The sequence below is a fragment of the Taurulus bubalis genome, assembly GCF_910589615.1.
Source record: "Taurulus bubalis genome assembly, chromosome: 3".
NCBI classification, from domain to species: Eukaryota; Metazoa; Chordata; class Actinopteri; order Perciformes; family Cottidae; genus Taurulus; species Taurulus bubalis.
Window position 1 is genome coordinate 17,408,014 of NC_136591.1, and position 18,798 is coordinate 17,426,811.

Consider the following 18,798-nt stretch of genomic DNA (forward strand, 5'->3'; position numbering starts at 1 on the left):
AGCGCCACCAGCAGATAAAAGTTGTACTTTACCTGCAGAACGTGAACTCATTCTTACCGAGTAGCCCAGTCTTTAAAAGCATAATATGTATACTTGGTCTTATGTATTGTAGCATTATGTGCATATTTTATATTATTATTTATTTTACATTCTATATTTAATTAGCTGTTGCATCACAACTCAAGTCCCACCTCAATCTCCACAATCTCTATGAACCCTTCCAATCCGGCTTCCGTTCAAAACACAGCACAGAAACCGCCCAACTGAAAATCACAAACGACATACTTCTCTCTGCTGACTCTGGCTTCCTCACCATCCTCATCCTCCTTGACCTCAGCGCCGCCTTCGACACTATCAACCACTCCATCCTCTCACGTCTCCAGCACTCCCTTGGTATAACTGGCACTGCCCTCTCCTGGTTCTATATATATATATCATATCTCTCAGACCGACATCAATTCATTGCCATAAATAACTGCAAATCCTCCACCTCCCCAATAGCCCACGGTGTCCCCCAAGGTTCCGTGCTTGGTCCCCTCCTCTTCATCATTTACATCCACCCCCTTGGACAAATCATCTGTCGTCATGGTCTTGATTTCCACTGTTACGCTGACGACACCCAACTCTATTTCTCCTCTAATACCATCACCTCAGTCACCCACTCCACTCTCACCTCCTGTCTCAGTGATATAAAATCCTGGATGCAGCAGAATTTTCTTAAACTCAACTGCAATAAATCTGAAATGCTCATCATCGGCCCTAACTCCCTCACCCGCTCAGCCCAGACCCTCTCTCTGAACATTGACGGCTCCATCGTCACCCCTCCACCCAGATCTGCAACCTCGGCATCATTCTCGACCACACCCTCTCTTTTCTACCCCACGCCAACCACATCACCAAAACTGCCTTCTTCTCCTCAGGAACATTGTTCGCCTCCGGCCCTCCTTGTCCTCTGCCACCACTGAAATTCTCATCTATGCCCTCATAACATCTAGACTTCATTACTGCAACAGGGTCCTCTACGGCTCCCCCAACAAAATGATCAACAAACTTCAGTATGTTCAGAACTCTGCCGCTCGACTGCTCACCTCCACCTGCCGCTATGACCACATCACCCCGGTCCTACGCAACCTCCACTGGCTCCCGGTCAAATACAGGATTGACTTTAAAATCTTACTCACCACTTACAAAGCCCTAAACAACCTGGCCCCTCCCTACCTTTCAGACCTCCTCCCCCTTCAAGCCTCTACCCGTTGCCTCAGGTCCGCCAATTTGAACACTCTGAAGACCATCAAGACCAAGTGCCGGACCTGGGGTGACAGGGCCTTTTCAGCTGCTGCACCTCCCCTCTGGAACGCCCTCCCCATCTACATCCGTCAGGCTCCCACCCTATCGTCATTTAAGCAAGCCCTCAAAACACACCTCTTCAAACTCGCCTTCACCTGCTAACCCCTGCTCCCTACCCTCCACTGCAGGACTAATTCCGTTGCGGCTTCTCCAGTTTTTCTTATTTTATTTTTTGGGATTGTTTGTTTTGTTTGCTCCATTGTCTTTCTATATTTTTGTTTTGTTTTGTTCTGTTTTGTCTCTGTCAAGCGTCTTTTAGCATCTGGAAAAGCGCTATATAAATTAAATGTATTATTATTATTATTATTATTATTATTATTATGTTCTTAATTATATCTATTTTAGTATTTTTCGAAATCAACATCAGTTTTATAATATTTATAACACCAAATATACATATATAAATATAATAAGTACACTGTTGAACTTAATACTAAAATATGATAAAATAGATAAATAACAGCAATATATATTATATAAAATATATATATTTTTAAACCGCTTAACGCCGGGACAGCGCCGTCTAGAGGGAGACTGCTGCTTTTTCTTGCCCGTGACGTCACGGGGCCGGTTTTCCCAGGATTGCTGCGGGAGTCGGAGGCTGCGGGGCGGGGAGAGTGTGGCCCAGGCTTCCGAACGGACACCGTATCATCCGGAGACAACCCCGAGCCCGGACGGTGGGGGGGAGCAGAACGAGCGCTTCTTCTTTGAACCTTTCTTCCGTTTCTCTGTCTGTCGGTCAGGGATTTTAACCGCGAGTCCCGGGAGTGCACGCGCTTCTCAAAACGAGGTAAGACACCGCCGAGTAGCCGCTCTTAGCTTTGTTGAGAGGACCCACGCCAGACTTCCTTCAAATGTTTGTCAATTTAAAGTTTTCATGGAGGTAAACAGAGGCGCGCGTGTATAACAACATCATTCAATACATATTTCAAAGAGTTATGAGACACTCTACAATTCGGCAAACAAATAATCCACCGTGTCTCTTTTGTATTGCAGTAGGGCTCCAACTTTTTCACTACAGCCAACCGGCGCTGCCATTGCTGCCGACGGGGGTTCTCTCGCGTTAAAAACGTATAGGCAAGCGGTGTTTAAAAGTTGGATTATTCCTAAAATTGTCACGCTGTGTGGATTAACATGCATGCCGAATTCACGATAATCGTCTCCTAATTCAGAAAAGTGATGAATCACTGAGCGTGGCGTGTGTGTGTCTGGCGTGTGACGCGAGTCCCAAATTCTCACGTTTTCTGAACGGGGTTCGACTCGTCGCTTGGACAACCGGAGCAGGGGAGGAGGAAACGGCCACACACACACACACACACACGCGCATATCGAGCAATAACGAGCGTTTTTCTCTCGCGCGAGCCTCGTTGCGTTAGCCGGGAGTGGACGGAAGGGACGGGGCTTGGCAGCTGCGACAACAACCCATTGGTGCGTTCATGACTTGTTGTGTACAGCAGCACTAGTATGTCACATCTCACAATGTGAGCATGGCTGCGGCCTACACACACACACACACACACACACACACACACACACACACACACACACACACACACACACACACACACACACACACACACACACAGTGCTGCTGAGCCTGGGAAGAAGAATCAATGGACATGCTTTGCATAAGAAGAAAAGCTGAGGGTGGTGTGTTCAGGGCCTTTGTGATATTACTGCGATGATAAAGATGACGTTTGGCCCTCAGGTGGAGTGTGTTGCAGGGAGCAGTGTGTGTTTTTACATATTCCGTGTGTCATGATTACATAAGAGCTCTCTGTGCATATTGTGTTGTTTTGAAATGACTATTATGGTCGTTTTATTCTCTTCTAGCTGCTGGAAACCCGCCTGGACTCCTCAAAGCACATTGTGTTGTCTTGTGTCCTGTCCTGCTTTGTCACTCACGGTCTGTGTGGACATAACAGCAGTTTGTGATGTCTGTAGTTTGTGATGTGTATAGTTTGTGACGTCTATAACACACATTAACGTCACGCTTTGTGTCCAGCGTGGATTAATTTGGGCGGAGGCCTCTCCAACAGCAAACTCCTGGTGGGACTTTGACTCTCCACATCCGTCTTTTATGGCCGTTTTATTGACATAAAGTCACATTATGTCACGCGCACAATGATGCTTATTGTACCGGGCTGTCCTTCCCCAGGTCCAGCACCGCCCGTGTTCAAAGTCCCTCTCCAGGAAGTGATCCTGACTGCTGCATGATGGTTATTGGGTTAGCCTCGTCGTCTTTTATTTATTTTATTGCGCTGCAGAGACGTGACTTCCTGGAAGGCGCTTGGCATTCTGGATAATAGCTCACGTCCAAGCGTCTCATTCAAGATCAACTGTTTATGTGCATCCTCGTCCATTAAAGGCGTCCCTGTGTACTTGGCAGTACGCCTCTGTGTACTTGTACTCTGATCGGACTGCATTGTGATAATAGGGGTTTAAATCTAAGGCAGAACACGTTTTTTTTCCCGGAAGACGTCATGTGAGATGAAGATTCTCAGCCCTGCAGCTGAAGGCAGCGTCTACTTTCTCTCTCCTACATTGTGGTGATGACAGAGCGGCCGGGTTCAGAAGCCTCCTGTTACGCACGCACGCACACACACACACACACACAGTCACACGCGCACACAGACAGACACACACACACACACACACACACACACACACACACACACAGTCACACACAGTCACACCCCGTCAGCCTTTGTAATGAGGGGAATGTGAGCCGAGTTCGGCACTCGGCGATGAAGAGTCTTGACTTACACGCCTTCCTGGTCACTGTGACGGAGATGTTGTTGTTGTGTTTTGGTACACACACACACACACACACACACACACACGGTCAGTCAGCAGACGTCTCGTGGACTCCCAGTAGATCAGTTCTTGATTTTCTGTTTTTTTTTTGTAGAATGTAAGTTGTTCTTTTTCCCTCTGTTGACATTGAAGAGCCGCTGACTGACACGTCTCTTTTTACCCAGAAACCCTTGCGTTTTAAGAGGGGGTTGCGTAGCTGCGGCGCGTAGCCGGGTCGCGTTGATGTGGCACACAGCCGGGTCGCGTTGCGTAGCCGGGCGGCTTACCCTGGGTGGGTGGCGTGTAGCCTGGTCGCGTAGCGTAATGTAGCTAGGTCGCGTTGCTTAGTTGTGGTGCGTAGTCGGGTGACGGGGCGCGCTCACCAAACTTACATATACGTATGAAGAAACAGTTAAAATGGTTCAGGACATATGAACAGAACGTATCAAACAAAACGCAGAGTGGTAGACAAACTAGATCTGTGGAGAGAGGTGACTGTATCATCCCCTTTAGGAACAGTTCCTTTAGCCAGTTTGCATTCTCAGTAAAAGCAGGACACCTCTGGAACGCCCTGCCCCTGCATATCCGCACTAGCAGAACATATCCCTCTTTTAAACACGGCCTGAAGAACTGGCTCATTAGCAATCAGGTGTATGAGCATGAATCGTGACTCCCTCCTCAATGATTGTGTGGACAAAATGTGTGTATGTTTATTGATCTTTATGATGTTTTTATGATTTTATGATGAGGCCTATTTATATATTTGATTGTAACCTGTATGTTTATTGCTTTTTATGATGTTATGTTATAACCATTTCTTTCCTTTAGTGATGGCTTGTTATATCTGGCCACAGGGACTACGGTTGAAATTTAGCCTTAGCTAAGACTGACACATTTACCCCTGGGTTGATTGATGTGTACGGTCCCTGTTCAAATAAATTAAAAAAAAAAAAAAACTTTATTCCTCCTGGAAACAAACAAGGAAGTTGAGGCTTTTATTCCAGGATACAGAGTTTATATCTTCTATATTGAATTAACCATTTTTTATTAAATTCATGAAGGAAACATACTGATAGATTTGTTTTATATTGTTTAGAAATGAATATTCTAACTGATCGAATGATCAAGTTGTAATATTTATTAATAATCTCAGTGTGAATGATCCCACATTGATTAACTCTACACATAAACCAGAGATGATTCATTGATTAGTTGTCATCTGGTAAATTAATTCTCAAATAACTTTGATACATTGATTTAATACAAAGAAAAGAAGGTTTTTATTCTTTAATTCCATTCTTTTAAAATGAGAATATGTTCTAGTTTCTTCTGAGTCAGTAAACTGATCATCTTTTGGAACATTTAACCGTCTTTATCTCAACTTAAATCATTTGTCGCCCGTGAAGACGGAAGTTTATTTTGAAAATCCTGCGTGTATAGTGACGTTCTGGTTGCTGATATCTGCAGCAAAATTGCGTTGCTCTGGTCTCTGTTTCCCTCCTGGAGATGTTGCTCTCCCTGCTTTGCATGTCCAACATGTGATTTGCGTGCCACTGTCCTCTGAGCTTATGACTTCACATTTATCTTTTAATATCTTGTCAGGCGGTGCACCTCTCGACCAGAATGTGGTTTAAAAACACAAAGAAACTAAATGATGTGAAACTGAACCTCCAGTCAGAAAGCTTCAGCATGGAAATTATTAATATTCCAGTTTCCTGTTCTTCACCAACAGGACTTTGAGTCTAATTAAAACACGTTTTGATGTCAGCAGCTTGAGTTATTTTTAAAACTTCACGTTTTGATGTTTTATTTTCTGCAGCAGACGTGCTGACCTCTTTAAGAACCCAAAGGCCTCTCCCGGTGCGTAGCGTGGCAGTTGCATGCTGGGTAATATTCCCGGTTGTGTTTGGACTCGTCTGGAAGTGTTTTAGGTGACGATAGGATTCTGGAATGCAAAGACGGACACTCAGCTGTGAGTTTGGATCCAACACAGACAGGCTTTACGCTCTACATCAGGGGTGACAAACTCATTTTAGTGAATGAGACCGCATGCTGCCCATCTCAAGTGGGCCGAACCAGTAAAATCACAGCATAAGAACGCATACATTATTTTTATATATATATTATTTAAATGTATATTTCTCTATGTCAATCATTGGTGAAGGTTTTTGGATGATGAACCCTATTTTAAGGTATTTCTACAATAAACTAGAAACATAAAGACCAAAAATTCAGACATCAGCCCACTGTTTACCTGCCTGGGCTCTCCTCTGCAGATTCCCTCGCAGTTGAGCAATATCTATAGTAATGTCCATGCTTATTCAATTGCGACTCTGGGTCAATGGATAGCGTGCCCGTTTTTCAATCAGTGGATCAGTGGTTTGAGACCTAGCTCAGGTTTTTTATTTTTTCTTCATATTTTTTTCCTTTCTGCAATTTTAACAATTGTCCTGGACTGGACCTCCTCGTCCTCTGCTCATTGGTTCTTGTGGCTTTTCTCTTTATTATGTATATATAAAAAATATAATTTCCTCATTACTTCCTGTGTCGTTCTTCCAGCAGGACTTTGACCCGTTAATCCTCTCGTTCTCTATTAAACATTCAAATGACTCAGAGGAACTCGGAGAACTTGTTTTACGGCTCTGAATCCGGAGCTGGTTTTAGAGTCATTGAATCATTATTAGGGCTGCAACTAACGATTATTTTAATAATCGATTAATCGGTTGATTATTTTTTCGATTAATCGATGAATCGGATAAAAAAGCAAAAAAAACATTAATTTCCAACCCTTTGTTCAAAAACAGAAGTGACAGTGCAAATTCACAGTGCAAAACATGTTCAGAAAGCACAAACAGGTTGCTCCTTGAACATCCCCGAGCTGTTAATTAAACAAATTAGATTAAAATGGACTAACACTAAAAACATACACATGTATGCTTTACATCTGCCTTTTTACTGTAATTGATCTACTTGGAGCAGAGGCTGCTTTAGCATGCCCTGCTTTATCAATATGTATGAAACACTGGGACAGAGGGAAGCTGTACTGCTCCTCTCACGTCTGTTTGGACCGAAACCTCCAGGCCCAGCTCCACCTCATCTCAGCTCTGCATCAAGCTGCGCTACATATAGAGTCCTCTTCCTTAAACTATTTCATTCTGGGCCTCTTACGACCACGAAATGACGTTGTTGGCTAAGCCCAACTACGTGATTTGATTCAGTCTACTTTGAGTAAAAAAACAACCTGAAGCCAGATCCTCCGGTGTGCCGATTTAACGTTCACGAGTGACAGCGTGAACTGAACCAGACCGGGGGGTTACAGCATGTTTCACCACGTTACGGTTTTCTACAAGCAAGACTGAACTGTAATGGAACATAACGTAACTTTAACGACAATACACAACCCAAACACGTTAGCTAACGTGATAGCAAGCTGACTAGCTTCCATTAACAACAAGTTTGAGGGAAATGAAGCCGCTGTAGACGCTTAAGGCTTAACGCTGATTGGCCAAGACTCGACACGTCACATCCAAGATGTTCTATTTTTGCTAAGATCACGACTTCAGCGTTTCTCAGTCTCTCACTCCAATCTCAGACACGCTGGCGGTTCTGCGCCGCTCTTTTTTTTTTCTCCGCGACTTTATGACTGCCGTAATAATTGCGCGACACAACGAATCGATAATGAAATTCGTTGCCAACACTTTTGCTAATCGATTTTTATCGATTTTATCGATTCGTTGTTTCAGCCCTAATCATTATGAAGGTTAATTATAGGTTTTAAAAGATTGAATTACTGCATTTTGTTTAGCAGAGGAGGTAGTATGTACGAAGACCTCGGGGACAGGAAGTAAACCGTGCCAAGACTTTGGGGACAGGAATAATGTAAAAAAGCGATTAGTTGCTGCTACTTTTTTTACCTGTGTTGGACTATGGTGATCTTCTTTATATGCATGCCTCTGCTAACTGTCTTTGTAGGGTGGACGCAGCTTACCATGCTTCGCTGCGGTTCATTACAAACTGTAAGGCTCTGACTCACCACTGTGAGTTATACTCTCGGGTAGGATGGCCTGCTTTGGCCACCCGTAGGCTCTCTCATTGGTACACCCTTATTTATAAGGTAATCCTTGGTCTGCTCCCAAACTACCTGTGTGTTTGCATCAACCAGAGAAGTGTCGGACAACATTCTTTGCGATCTCTGGACTTTTTTTATGCTCACTGTTCCAAATGCGAGAATGGAAATGGGAAAAAGGGCTTTTGGGTACTCTGCCCCTCATCATGGAATATGTTGCAGAATGTTTTAAAGCTCAGGGAACTAATACCACTGACTGCTTTTAAGTCTCGAATGAAAGAAATAGAGGCAGGTTCCCAAAAATGTAAATGTCACATAGTCACTTCATTAAAGCTGGACGTGCCGGAGAGGGGGCGGGGCTTATCTTTGTGCAGTTTTCATTTCCGCCATTCACCATGGAAATAACCACTCTTTCTGCTTCATACTTGTTGTGGAAATCCCCAAAATGTCGGAACATCAAACACCCTTGTGTCTGGATCCTTAATATTATCCGTAGCCGCACAAAGCTTGATGAATTTCACACGAAGAAGTGCGTCTGAATGGCGGCCACTTCCAGCGCTACTAGAGGACCCGTAGCCAGTTGGATGTTTTTTTTTTTAACATCTTTGACCAGCGCATGATGTCCCGTGTTTCGAGCAACAGCTGTGCAGCAGTGGCGCTACAAGTGACAGGAAGTCAAGACGTATGATTTAAATACGGACGGCGCCTTTTCAAATTTCTTTCTCCGGTGTCTCATGCAAAAACCTCACTTTTACTGTCTTAAACCTTTAAGGTTTATTAACATGTTGGATTAACTAAGAGCACTGTAGTTGTTCAATAATACAATGAATCCTCAAAAAAACTACGTTCCTAATAATTGTACACTGTATTTATTTTATTACCACATATTTATCAAATTTCATTTTTTTTCTCAGTTTTTTTTAGTCTCCCTTGTTTTTGTTGAAAAATCGAATTATTAGTTATTTTTGTGTTAATACGCCTGACTTGAGCCTTTAAATTAGTTCTTTTATTATCTTTTATTTAATCAATTATAAACTTTTTGGTCCTCGAAAAATATCGCGATACTATGCTGAATCGATTTTTCCCCCTAGTCAAGGATGTGCGGCTCTCCGTGTGAGGTGCAACCTTTCACCCGCTCGTGACTCCGTTTATGGGCTTAGACTTCGACTCGGGGAGGACGACTCTCGTCAATCTTTAAACCGAGTTAGTGGCAGTTTTGTAAAGCTTCAGCGAATTCCTCGGCTTTGCTGAATCATCGGAAACGAGGACGCAAGTTTCTGATCTTATGACTTGCTAAAGCTGAAACAGAACAGTTTATATTCTTATTTAAATTTTTTTTTTGCAAAGATCCTCTCAGCTTTTGCTTCTAAAGACAACGATTTATTTTTGGAAAAAGATGATTTCCCAAAAATCTGTTTTCCATCAAAGATGATGCCACTTAATTAAAATAACTTGAAATAAACCATTTAAACTTCCCTTTTGGTGCATCAAACATGTTTATCGGCCTCCTGAACGCGTTTCCTGCTTCATGGAAAGGAATCTCCCGCTCATCATCTGGTCCCTGAACACACCCTGTGGTGGCTTTGCTGAGGGTGTGGCATGCTGGGTAATGTTCATGTTTTTTTATTTTAGAAGACGTGCCCACACACATGAAGCCATATCCATTAAAGGTCAGACTGTGGAATGTGTGCAATCTTACAAATATCTTGGGACATATATCGACTCAAAACTGAACTGTGTGCAAAAAGGGGCACCAGCGTTTGTTTTGTTTAAGGAAACTGTCCTACTTCTACATCGACAAAACGTTGATGACCTTATTTTATCGTGTTTTTATTGAATCAATTTGATCTTTTTCTTTGGAGTCATGGTTTGGAAACCTGTCCTTAAAGAACATAAACTCTCTGTATCAGATTGTGAAATGGTGTAGCAGGCTGATTGGTGAGTCACAGCTCCATTTTAAAGGAAGACTCCCACCCTTTAAAAAACAGCGTTCATATAGACGTGACAGAATGTTTTGTCATTAAATTAAGCCGTTAATTATCACCGGAGATAAAAGAAGACAAGCTCAAAGCGACTAAATGACGAGCAAAACATATATTTATATATATATCCTGGATCATATTTCAGAAATGTTACTTTCTTTTTTAATGTTTTTTCCATTTCATGATAAGATAACTGTATTTATATTATTATATCTTTATATTTTTAATACAGAAATGTGAGTGTTCGGAGTGAAAACTGAAAACAAAATAATGCATCCACATTCTTTAAAATATTAAATTATATGTAATTTAATAACAAAACAAATATATATCTTTTATTCATAAATACTTTTTATTTCACTGTTCAGATTTTGGTCATCCATGTTTCCCTGAACGCATCGCAGGCTCTCTGTTCACCACATGACAATCAGCTGTTTGTCTCTCTTTCTCTCTCTCTTTCTCTCTCTCTCTCTCTCTCTCTCTCTCTCTCTCTCTCTCTCTCTTTCTCTTTCCTTCTCTCTCTTTTTCTTTCTCTCCCCCCCACCCCCCTGTGTCATCCTCCCAAACCCTCAAAGTAACATCTGCTGCAGCTCGACTACTGAACTGAACTCAGTTTGTTCTGTTCAGAGCTTCTAAAAGGTTTTCTCTTAAAGGGACAGTACATAACCCCCAAAGACGCAGTATAGTATCAGACGTAAAAATATATTTAAAAAAAAAATCACAATGTCCTGTTTTTAAAGTTTAATGCTAACGATGCTCATAATCAATTATCAATAATCTCATCCTTCCTGGTCTTCCTCACAGCTGTGATGTTCAGTAATGTGCCTTTTTTTTAAATGTGTCAGTGTGAAGTGAGTTTAACCAGAAATCTAAAAATACCTCAAAGAGAAGAAGAGCGTCCCGAAATAAACCTTATCCGATACCGGCAGTCTGGTACCGGCAGCCGGCTGGCGTTCAAACAGACGAATCGATCGTCGTTCATATCTTGAACGACGATCGATGTTCTTTCCTGCTTCAGACACACCGACTGTCTCAGCATTTACATTGCGCCCATTACTTACATTACTTACATTTTACCCATTACCTCCCATTACTTTCATTACTTCCCATCTCTGGCGGACCACCAAGGTCTATTTTTTCCCGTCACAGTTTCTCAATAAACCGGACATATTTTCCCGCTGGCTCGTTGATCTCTGACCTCTATCAGCATTCATATTTATACAAAAAAGGAAATAGTTTACTGACACGTTAAATATATACACTGTTACAAGTATTAAATCCTGCAAAGTAAAAGTACAAAAGTGTCGGCATCAAAATATGTTGAAGAAGTGTCCTCAAGCGACATTAATGTACTTAATTATTAGGTTATTTACAACTGAATAATACATCATAGCTTATTAGTTGACTGTACTTGAAGTATAGTTAATGTACTTGGTTATATTCCTAGATTAAATTATTTGTTTATCTGTGAAAGATTATGTGGATTTGAACTTTCTTTAAAAGCTGAAGTGACAAGTTAGTTCCACAGACCTGCAATTTATTAAATAATCAGAATTATTGATCCATTTAAAGAACGATGGAACTTTTTTTATGTGTTTTATCCAGAAGGTGCAGCTCAGGTTTCACAGCAGAGCAAATGACTGGCAGCTATTTCATCAGCAGTATGTTTGAATGTGTAAATGGTGAAAAGAAAAGTAGTGTTGTTGTTTTGGAGAAAGAAAGACAGAACATATTTTTTCTTTGTAAAAGCTGAAGATGGTTAATTTTTTTAAGCCAAAAAACAAATATCGTCTTTTTCCAGCTTCTGACCTGGAATAATTTTCTGCTTTTCTTTTGTCTCATGAAATCCTAAATTTGTATTTTTATGCTTTTGGGGGGAATTTTCCTAAAACATTTAAAGATGTCAACTATTAAAAACAAGAGTTTTCGAGATGTTATTTAAAGCGAGTCGGAGGTGTGAAAATACATTTTATATTTTTCTTTTCTCCGTCAAATGAACACGTTGCTCCAGTAAAAAACAGACTGACCAGTACAGCCTCTGCATTGGGAACCATCAACAGACATTCAGCTCTCAGCTGACTGACCCGGCTCAGTGAGGCGGCGGGTTTCTAAAGCGGCTGCAAATAGTGAAGCGTTTTTGGTTCAATGCCCTTTGAGAAGCCGGATCAAACGTCTGCTGGGGATCCATTTAGTGCAGAGGATTTTTATTTTTAGGCTTTTACTTTTTATACTGGCAGAATTACATGAATCGGCAACATTAGTATTTTAATACTTTATTGCATAAAGAATAGCTCAATACTGCTATTGACCTGCTGGACCCCCTGCAGTTTGCTTACTGTGCAAACAGGTCGGTGGATGATGCAATAAATATGGGACTGCACCATATGCTGCAACACCTTGACTCCCCAGGGTCATTCAACACCATCACCCTGGAGGTTCTTCAACCCAAACTCTCCCAGCTCACCGTGCCAACCCCACCTGTCGGTGGATCACAAACTTCCTGACAGACAGGACGCTGCAGGTGAGGCTGGGAAAAATCACATCCAGCACCCGGACCACAAGCACTGGCACCCCCCAGGGATGTGTGCTCTCCCCACTGCTCTTCTCCCTCTACACCAACAACTGCACCTCAGGGGACATCTGTTAAACTCCTGAAATTCGCAGACGACACAACGGTCATCGGCCTCATCAGGAACGGTGGCGAGTCTGCGTACTGATGGGAGGTTGAACGGCTGGTCCTCTGGTGTGGTGAGAACAACCTGGAGCTGAACAAGCTCAAGACTGTGGAGATGACAGTGGACTTCAGGAGGAGTTCAACCTGCCTCAGGAGCTGCTGATCCTGTTCTACTCCGCCATCATCCAGTCTGTCCTCTGCTCTTCCATCACTGTGTGGTTTTGATTGGCCACCAAACGGGACAGAGTCAGACTACAGCGTATCGTCAGGTCTGCAGAGAGAACTATTGGTTTCAGCCTGCCCTCCATCCTGGACTTGTACACCTCCAGAGTCAGGAAGCCTGCTGGAAAGATCACTGCAGACCCCTCACACCCTGGACACAAGCTGTTCCAACTGCTACCCTGTGGTAGGCGCTACAGAGCTCTGTATGCCAAAACCACCAGACACAGGAACAGCTTCTTTCCACTGGCCGTCACTCTGATGAACAATTAATCAGACACCTTCATCTGCACTATCTGCATTTTTTTACTACTGTCTTTAATGTCTTTTTTTAAAATCTTTTTTTATATTTATCTTCTTTACTGTATATTGTGTATAAGTTCGAAGAGCAAAGTGAAACCGGAGTCAAATTCTATGTATGTGCAAACTTACAGGGCCATTAAAGCTGATTCTGATCATTTATAGATCTCTGCATTCTAATTCTCTCATCGGTTTGGGGACGTTTTGAAGCTTCTAGCTTTTTGGCCGTCGCCATCTTTTTTTTTGCAACCAGAGAACAGGAAGTGACCATATATGGACTAAGGAGGAGTGACGTAGAGACGCCGTATAAGTCTCTGGTGTCGATCTGTCAATCACCTTGTAGCCCCGCCCTAAAGCATCCCCTGCTTTATGGTCTGTTTGACTCTAAATGACCATAATTTACTAAATGGACATCGTGCTGTATTGAATAAGACTTGAAACTAGAGTTTGAGATTAGGACTACAATAACGAATCGATAACATTTGATTATTAAAAGAGTTGGCAACTGGAGCTGAACAAGCGATTTGTCGCGCGATTACGACGCCACTCTAAGTCTAAGATGTTTGAGCGAGGAAAGCACACGGCTACCGGTACCGGCGATCATAATGGGAAACGTGAGGTCTATGGTTAAAGACTGAGAGGGTCTTCCGTGAGTGCAGCCTCATGTGTTTCACGGAGACATGGCTGCACACGGATTTTCCGGACCACAGCGCAGCTTCAGGACTGGTCAGCGGACGGAGACGTTATACTGAGCGGTAAGAAGGAAGGTGGCGGGACTGCAGTGTATGTGAACGAAAAGTAGTGCAATCCCGACCGTGTGTGTGTGAAGGACACCGTTGTATCTTTGGCCAACTTTATTAGCTCAACATTAGCATAACACCGAGACTGTGACTGACGGGTTCGTACAAATCCAAGAGTGGACTGCAGACTGAACACGCCCCCCTATCACATACACCTGATCCCTCCGCTCTGTATGTCAATAAAATAGTACCATTTCATTACAATGCTGAGGAAGCAGTGGACACCATCCACTCCACTGTGTCTGGACTGAGTCAACAGCCTGGTGCTTTTCTGACAATCTGGTGACTTTAACCACACTGGAGAAAGCTCTGCCAACTTTTCAACAATATGTCAACTGCCCCACAAAGAACAATAAAACTCTGAAACTACTGGATGCAAATGCTAAGGATGCATACAGGTCTGATCACGACCTGGTCCTGCTGACACCCAGGTATGTTCCTCTGGTGCAGAGACTGCTTGTGACCACCAGGAGGTGCTCTCAGGACCAGGACTGTTAGGAGGTTAAAGACACACTGCAGGACTGCTTTGAGTCAACGGACTGGGATGTGCTGTGTGGACCACATGGGGAGGACATCAACAGCATGACAGACTGCATCACAGAATTAGGGCTGCAACTAACGATTATTTTAATAATCGGTTGATTATTTTTTCGATGAATCGGATAAAAAAATCCAAAAAGCATTCATTTCAAACCCTTTATTCAAAAACAGAACTGACAGTGCAAAAGATCTTCAGAAAGTGCACAAACAGGTTGCTCCATGAACATCCCTGAGCTGTTAATTAAAAAAATTAAATAAAAATGGAGTAACACTAAAAACATACACATGTTTTAAATCTGCCAAATATGAGCCCTTTTTTACTGTAATTGATCTCCTTGGAGCAGATGCTGCATTTAGCATATGCTGCTTTATCAATATGTATGCACTGCTCCTCTCACGTCTGTTTTCACCTCCAGTTCAGCTCCACTTCATCTCAGCTCTGCATCAAGCTGTGCTGCATAGAGCGTCCTCTTCCTTAAACTATTTCATTCTTGGTCTATTACGACCACGACGTCACGTGGCTGGCTAAGCCCAACTACGTGATTTGATTCAGTCTACTTTGAGTAAAAAAATAAATAACCTGCAGCCAGATCCACCGGTGTGCCGGTTTAACGTTAACGAGTGACAGCGTGAACTGAACCAGACCGGGGGGTTACGGCATGTTTCATCACGTTACGTTTTTTTTACAAGCAAGACTGAACTGTAACGGAACATAACGTAACTTTAACGACAATACACAACCCAAACACGTTAGCTAACGTGATAGCAAGCTGACTAGCTTCCATTAAAAACAAGTTTAAGATAAGAGGTAAAATAAGATAATCCTGTATTAGTCCCGCAGAGGGGAAATTACAGGATTACAGCAGCATTGCTCACAAGTGAATAAAAGAATAATAAAATAGAAACAATATAAATAAGCAGTAAAACAGTAGAGAAGGATATTAATATACAGACTGAATAGAAAAAAAGTATATATAAAAAAGTACTTAAACGTATTGCACCAGGTGAATGATAAAGTGACCAAGTTCAGTTCAAAGTGTTAAATTGTCAAAGTCTACTGGGAGCTCAGCTGGTTGTGCAGCCTGATCGTAGCGGGAAGAAAGGACTTGCGGTACCTCTCCCTCAGACACCGGGGATGAATCAGCCGGTGACTGAAGGAGCTGTGCAACGCTCCCAGAGTGTCCTGCATGAGGGAAATGAAGCCGCTGTAGACATCTTAACGCTGATTGGCCAAGACTCGACACGTCACATCAAAGATGTTTTATTTTTGTGAAGATCACAACCTCAGCTTTTCTTAGTGTCGCACTCCAATCTCAGAAACGCTGGCAGTTGCTCTGCTCCGCTCTTTTCTTTTTTCTCCGCGACTTATTGAATGGCGCGACACAACGAATCGATAACAAAATTCGTTGCCAACACTTTTGATAAACGATTTTATCGATTCGTTGTTGCAGCCCTACACAGAATATATAAATGCTTTTTTTTTTTTATTCGATTAACCGAAAAAATAATCAACAGATTAATCGATTCTTAAAATAATCGTTAGTTGCAGCCCTAATTGAGACATACAAATGTTTACTGAGGGAATACATGAAGAGAGACGTAGTCATTCATATAGAACAGTGATTCTCAATCCTCAATATACCATCCTGATATGGGGGAGACTCTGGGTTTTTAGGATAATTAAACAGCCTACTGAATATAACATTCACAACTGATGGCGCTGCCTGCAGGACAGGAAAAAACTTGGATCGTGAGGAGAATTGAGTGCTGCTTAATTTTCTGTAAAGCACAATGTTTTTCAATATTTACCTACTGATGAGGTAATCACAAGAAAAGTTAAATTTGTATACATGAATACTTTTGAATTGCACTTTTTGTTTAATTTATTTTGAATTTGTGGAAAAGCTGCTCCTCAAGAGTGACTTTTTCCAGAGTAAAGTGTTTGTCATAGATTCAGTGAGTGAGTACTCTCAGTTAAAGTTTGGTCATTTGAGTCTTTTTTTAGTTGTTGGACTGTTTTGTTTGTGCATGAAAGCTGTTGAGTCTGTTTAAAAATGGCTGAAGATTCTGAATTGTTATGTATGTTGTAATACCTCGTGTCCTGAAGATGCACTTTTGGGTTTTTAATTGAAATGCAGCTAATTGAGTGTAAAAGGGAATAGTCCCCCCTCTAGCATCGCCACCAGCTGGTCGTTTTGGTTTATCATTAAACTTGTTTTTGTGTTGGCATACATATTCTGTACTATCTCAGGTTCAAACGGCACCATCTTTTCATTAAATACATTTGAGAAGTTGAGACTGTTCCTCGATTTGGGTCGCGGCTTGTTATTCAGGGGGGATGGTGGGTCCGAAGCCAGACCAGCTGAGAACCACTGATATAGAATTCTATACAACCAGAGGAGTCGCCCTGGTGGTCAGGAGAGAGAATGCAGCTTTAACACATGAAGCATATACTTCTATACAACCAAAGTCGCCGCCCTGGTGGTCAGGAGAGAGAATGCAGCTTTAACACATGAAGCATAGACTTCTATACTTCTATTGCCCCCTGGTGGTCAGCAGAGACAAGAGACGGCGTTCATCAGGAGGTAAAGCAGATCAGATATCGACCTGGGGTCCTCGGTTATTTATTTGCCAGAGCAGCTTCCTTCTGAGTGAGGACAGACTTTAACCTCCCGGTCAGAGACTTTGTGACCGCGGGTCGGATACCGTTTGTACCCTCTTGTCCTCCGTACCGTCCAGCCCATCAGCCGTGAGAACTTAACACAACCTTTCGTTTTGTCGTCGTCCTGAGTTACTGACCACAGAGCGCTGCGTGCTGCAGGTGAAGCTGCCGTTTGATTCAACAGAACAGAGTGTTTCTCATTAAATTTTCTCTTCTTTTAACCACAAAGTGAAATGCAGTCTGCTGCTTTGTTCACAGGACATTTTACTGCCCTGACAATGAGTTACCAGCAACCTTTGGTCTACATTCAGGGCTTCAGGCCTCCAGCTTTGTTTAGACTCCGTAATAAAGCGAGAAGACGGCGTCATCAAGGCCGAGCCTCGTAATCTCGTATTTTATTAACGAACTGAAGCGCGATCAACTGTCACAAATACAATAAATACACTAATTTAAAAACACTGTTAATGTGTCTGAACACGTTACAAAGACTGTACATTTGTTTTTAAATGTCTTAAAAATCTACATTTGAGTAAATATTTAGTATATTTAGAGAATTGTCAACCTTTTCCTTTACCGCTTCTTTATGAAGCATTTCAATCTTGACTTCTGTCACCTGAATAATGTCAAGCTGTCACAGTATCAAGGAGACATAATGCAGAAAGGAAACCATGAAGACCCTGAAGATGATTTACGATCTCTACCTGAACTTATACCTTTCCCACGATGTGTGTGGATGTTACAGACACTAATAATTTGACTCTTTTTAAATTTGTAATTAAATGCAATGCAGGTTTGTCCACTAGAGTTCTGCAGGATGAAGAACAGTGAGGCTCGTTACGTGTTTTAATGGAGGTCAATGACGCATCAGGATGCTTATTAGGACTTGTTAGGCTATGTAAACTGTTGAAACGTGCAGAAAGACGGTGTTAGTTGCTGCCGAGCTTGAACCCGTGACCTTTGAGCCTCGGGGCTCCGACCTCAATACAACAACATCCAGGCTGTTTTGTTTCCGTTGTCTTCCACCAATAATAATTCCACTAAACTCTTGGTGGCACTCAGACGGTGAGGAACACCCGGAAGGAGCGCCGCTGTCCTGCAGGGCGGAACTCCGGGGTCATTGTGTTGTTATTCCCGTAGAAACCTATGTGCCGTTATTGAGTTTGGCAGGAAGCCGAAAGGGGAGGGGGGGTTGGGGGGAGTCGGGGAGAGAGGGAGCGGAAACTGTGAGACAGGACTTGGCTCAGAGTCTCGCTGCTCATTAGCAGAGTCGATGTCATGAACCCGTTTCTTTGGCTTCGTGTTTAAAGCAGCACTAAACCCACAAACCACACTATGTTTCAGCTAAAAGGCCATTTGCATGTGTGTTTAGTCGGGTTTCTGATGGATTCAGGTCCTAATTTTGACATTTTAGC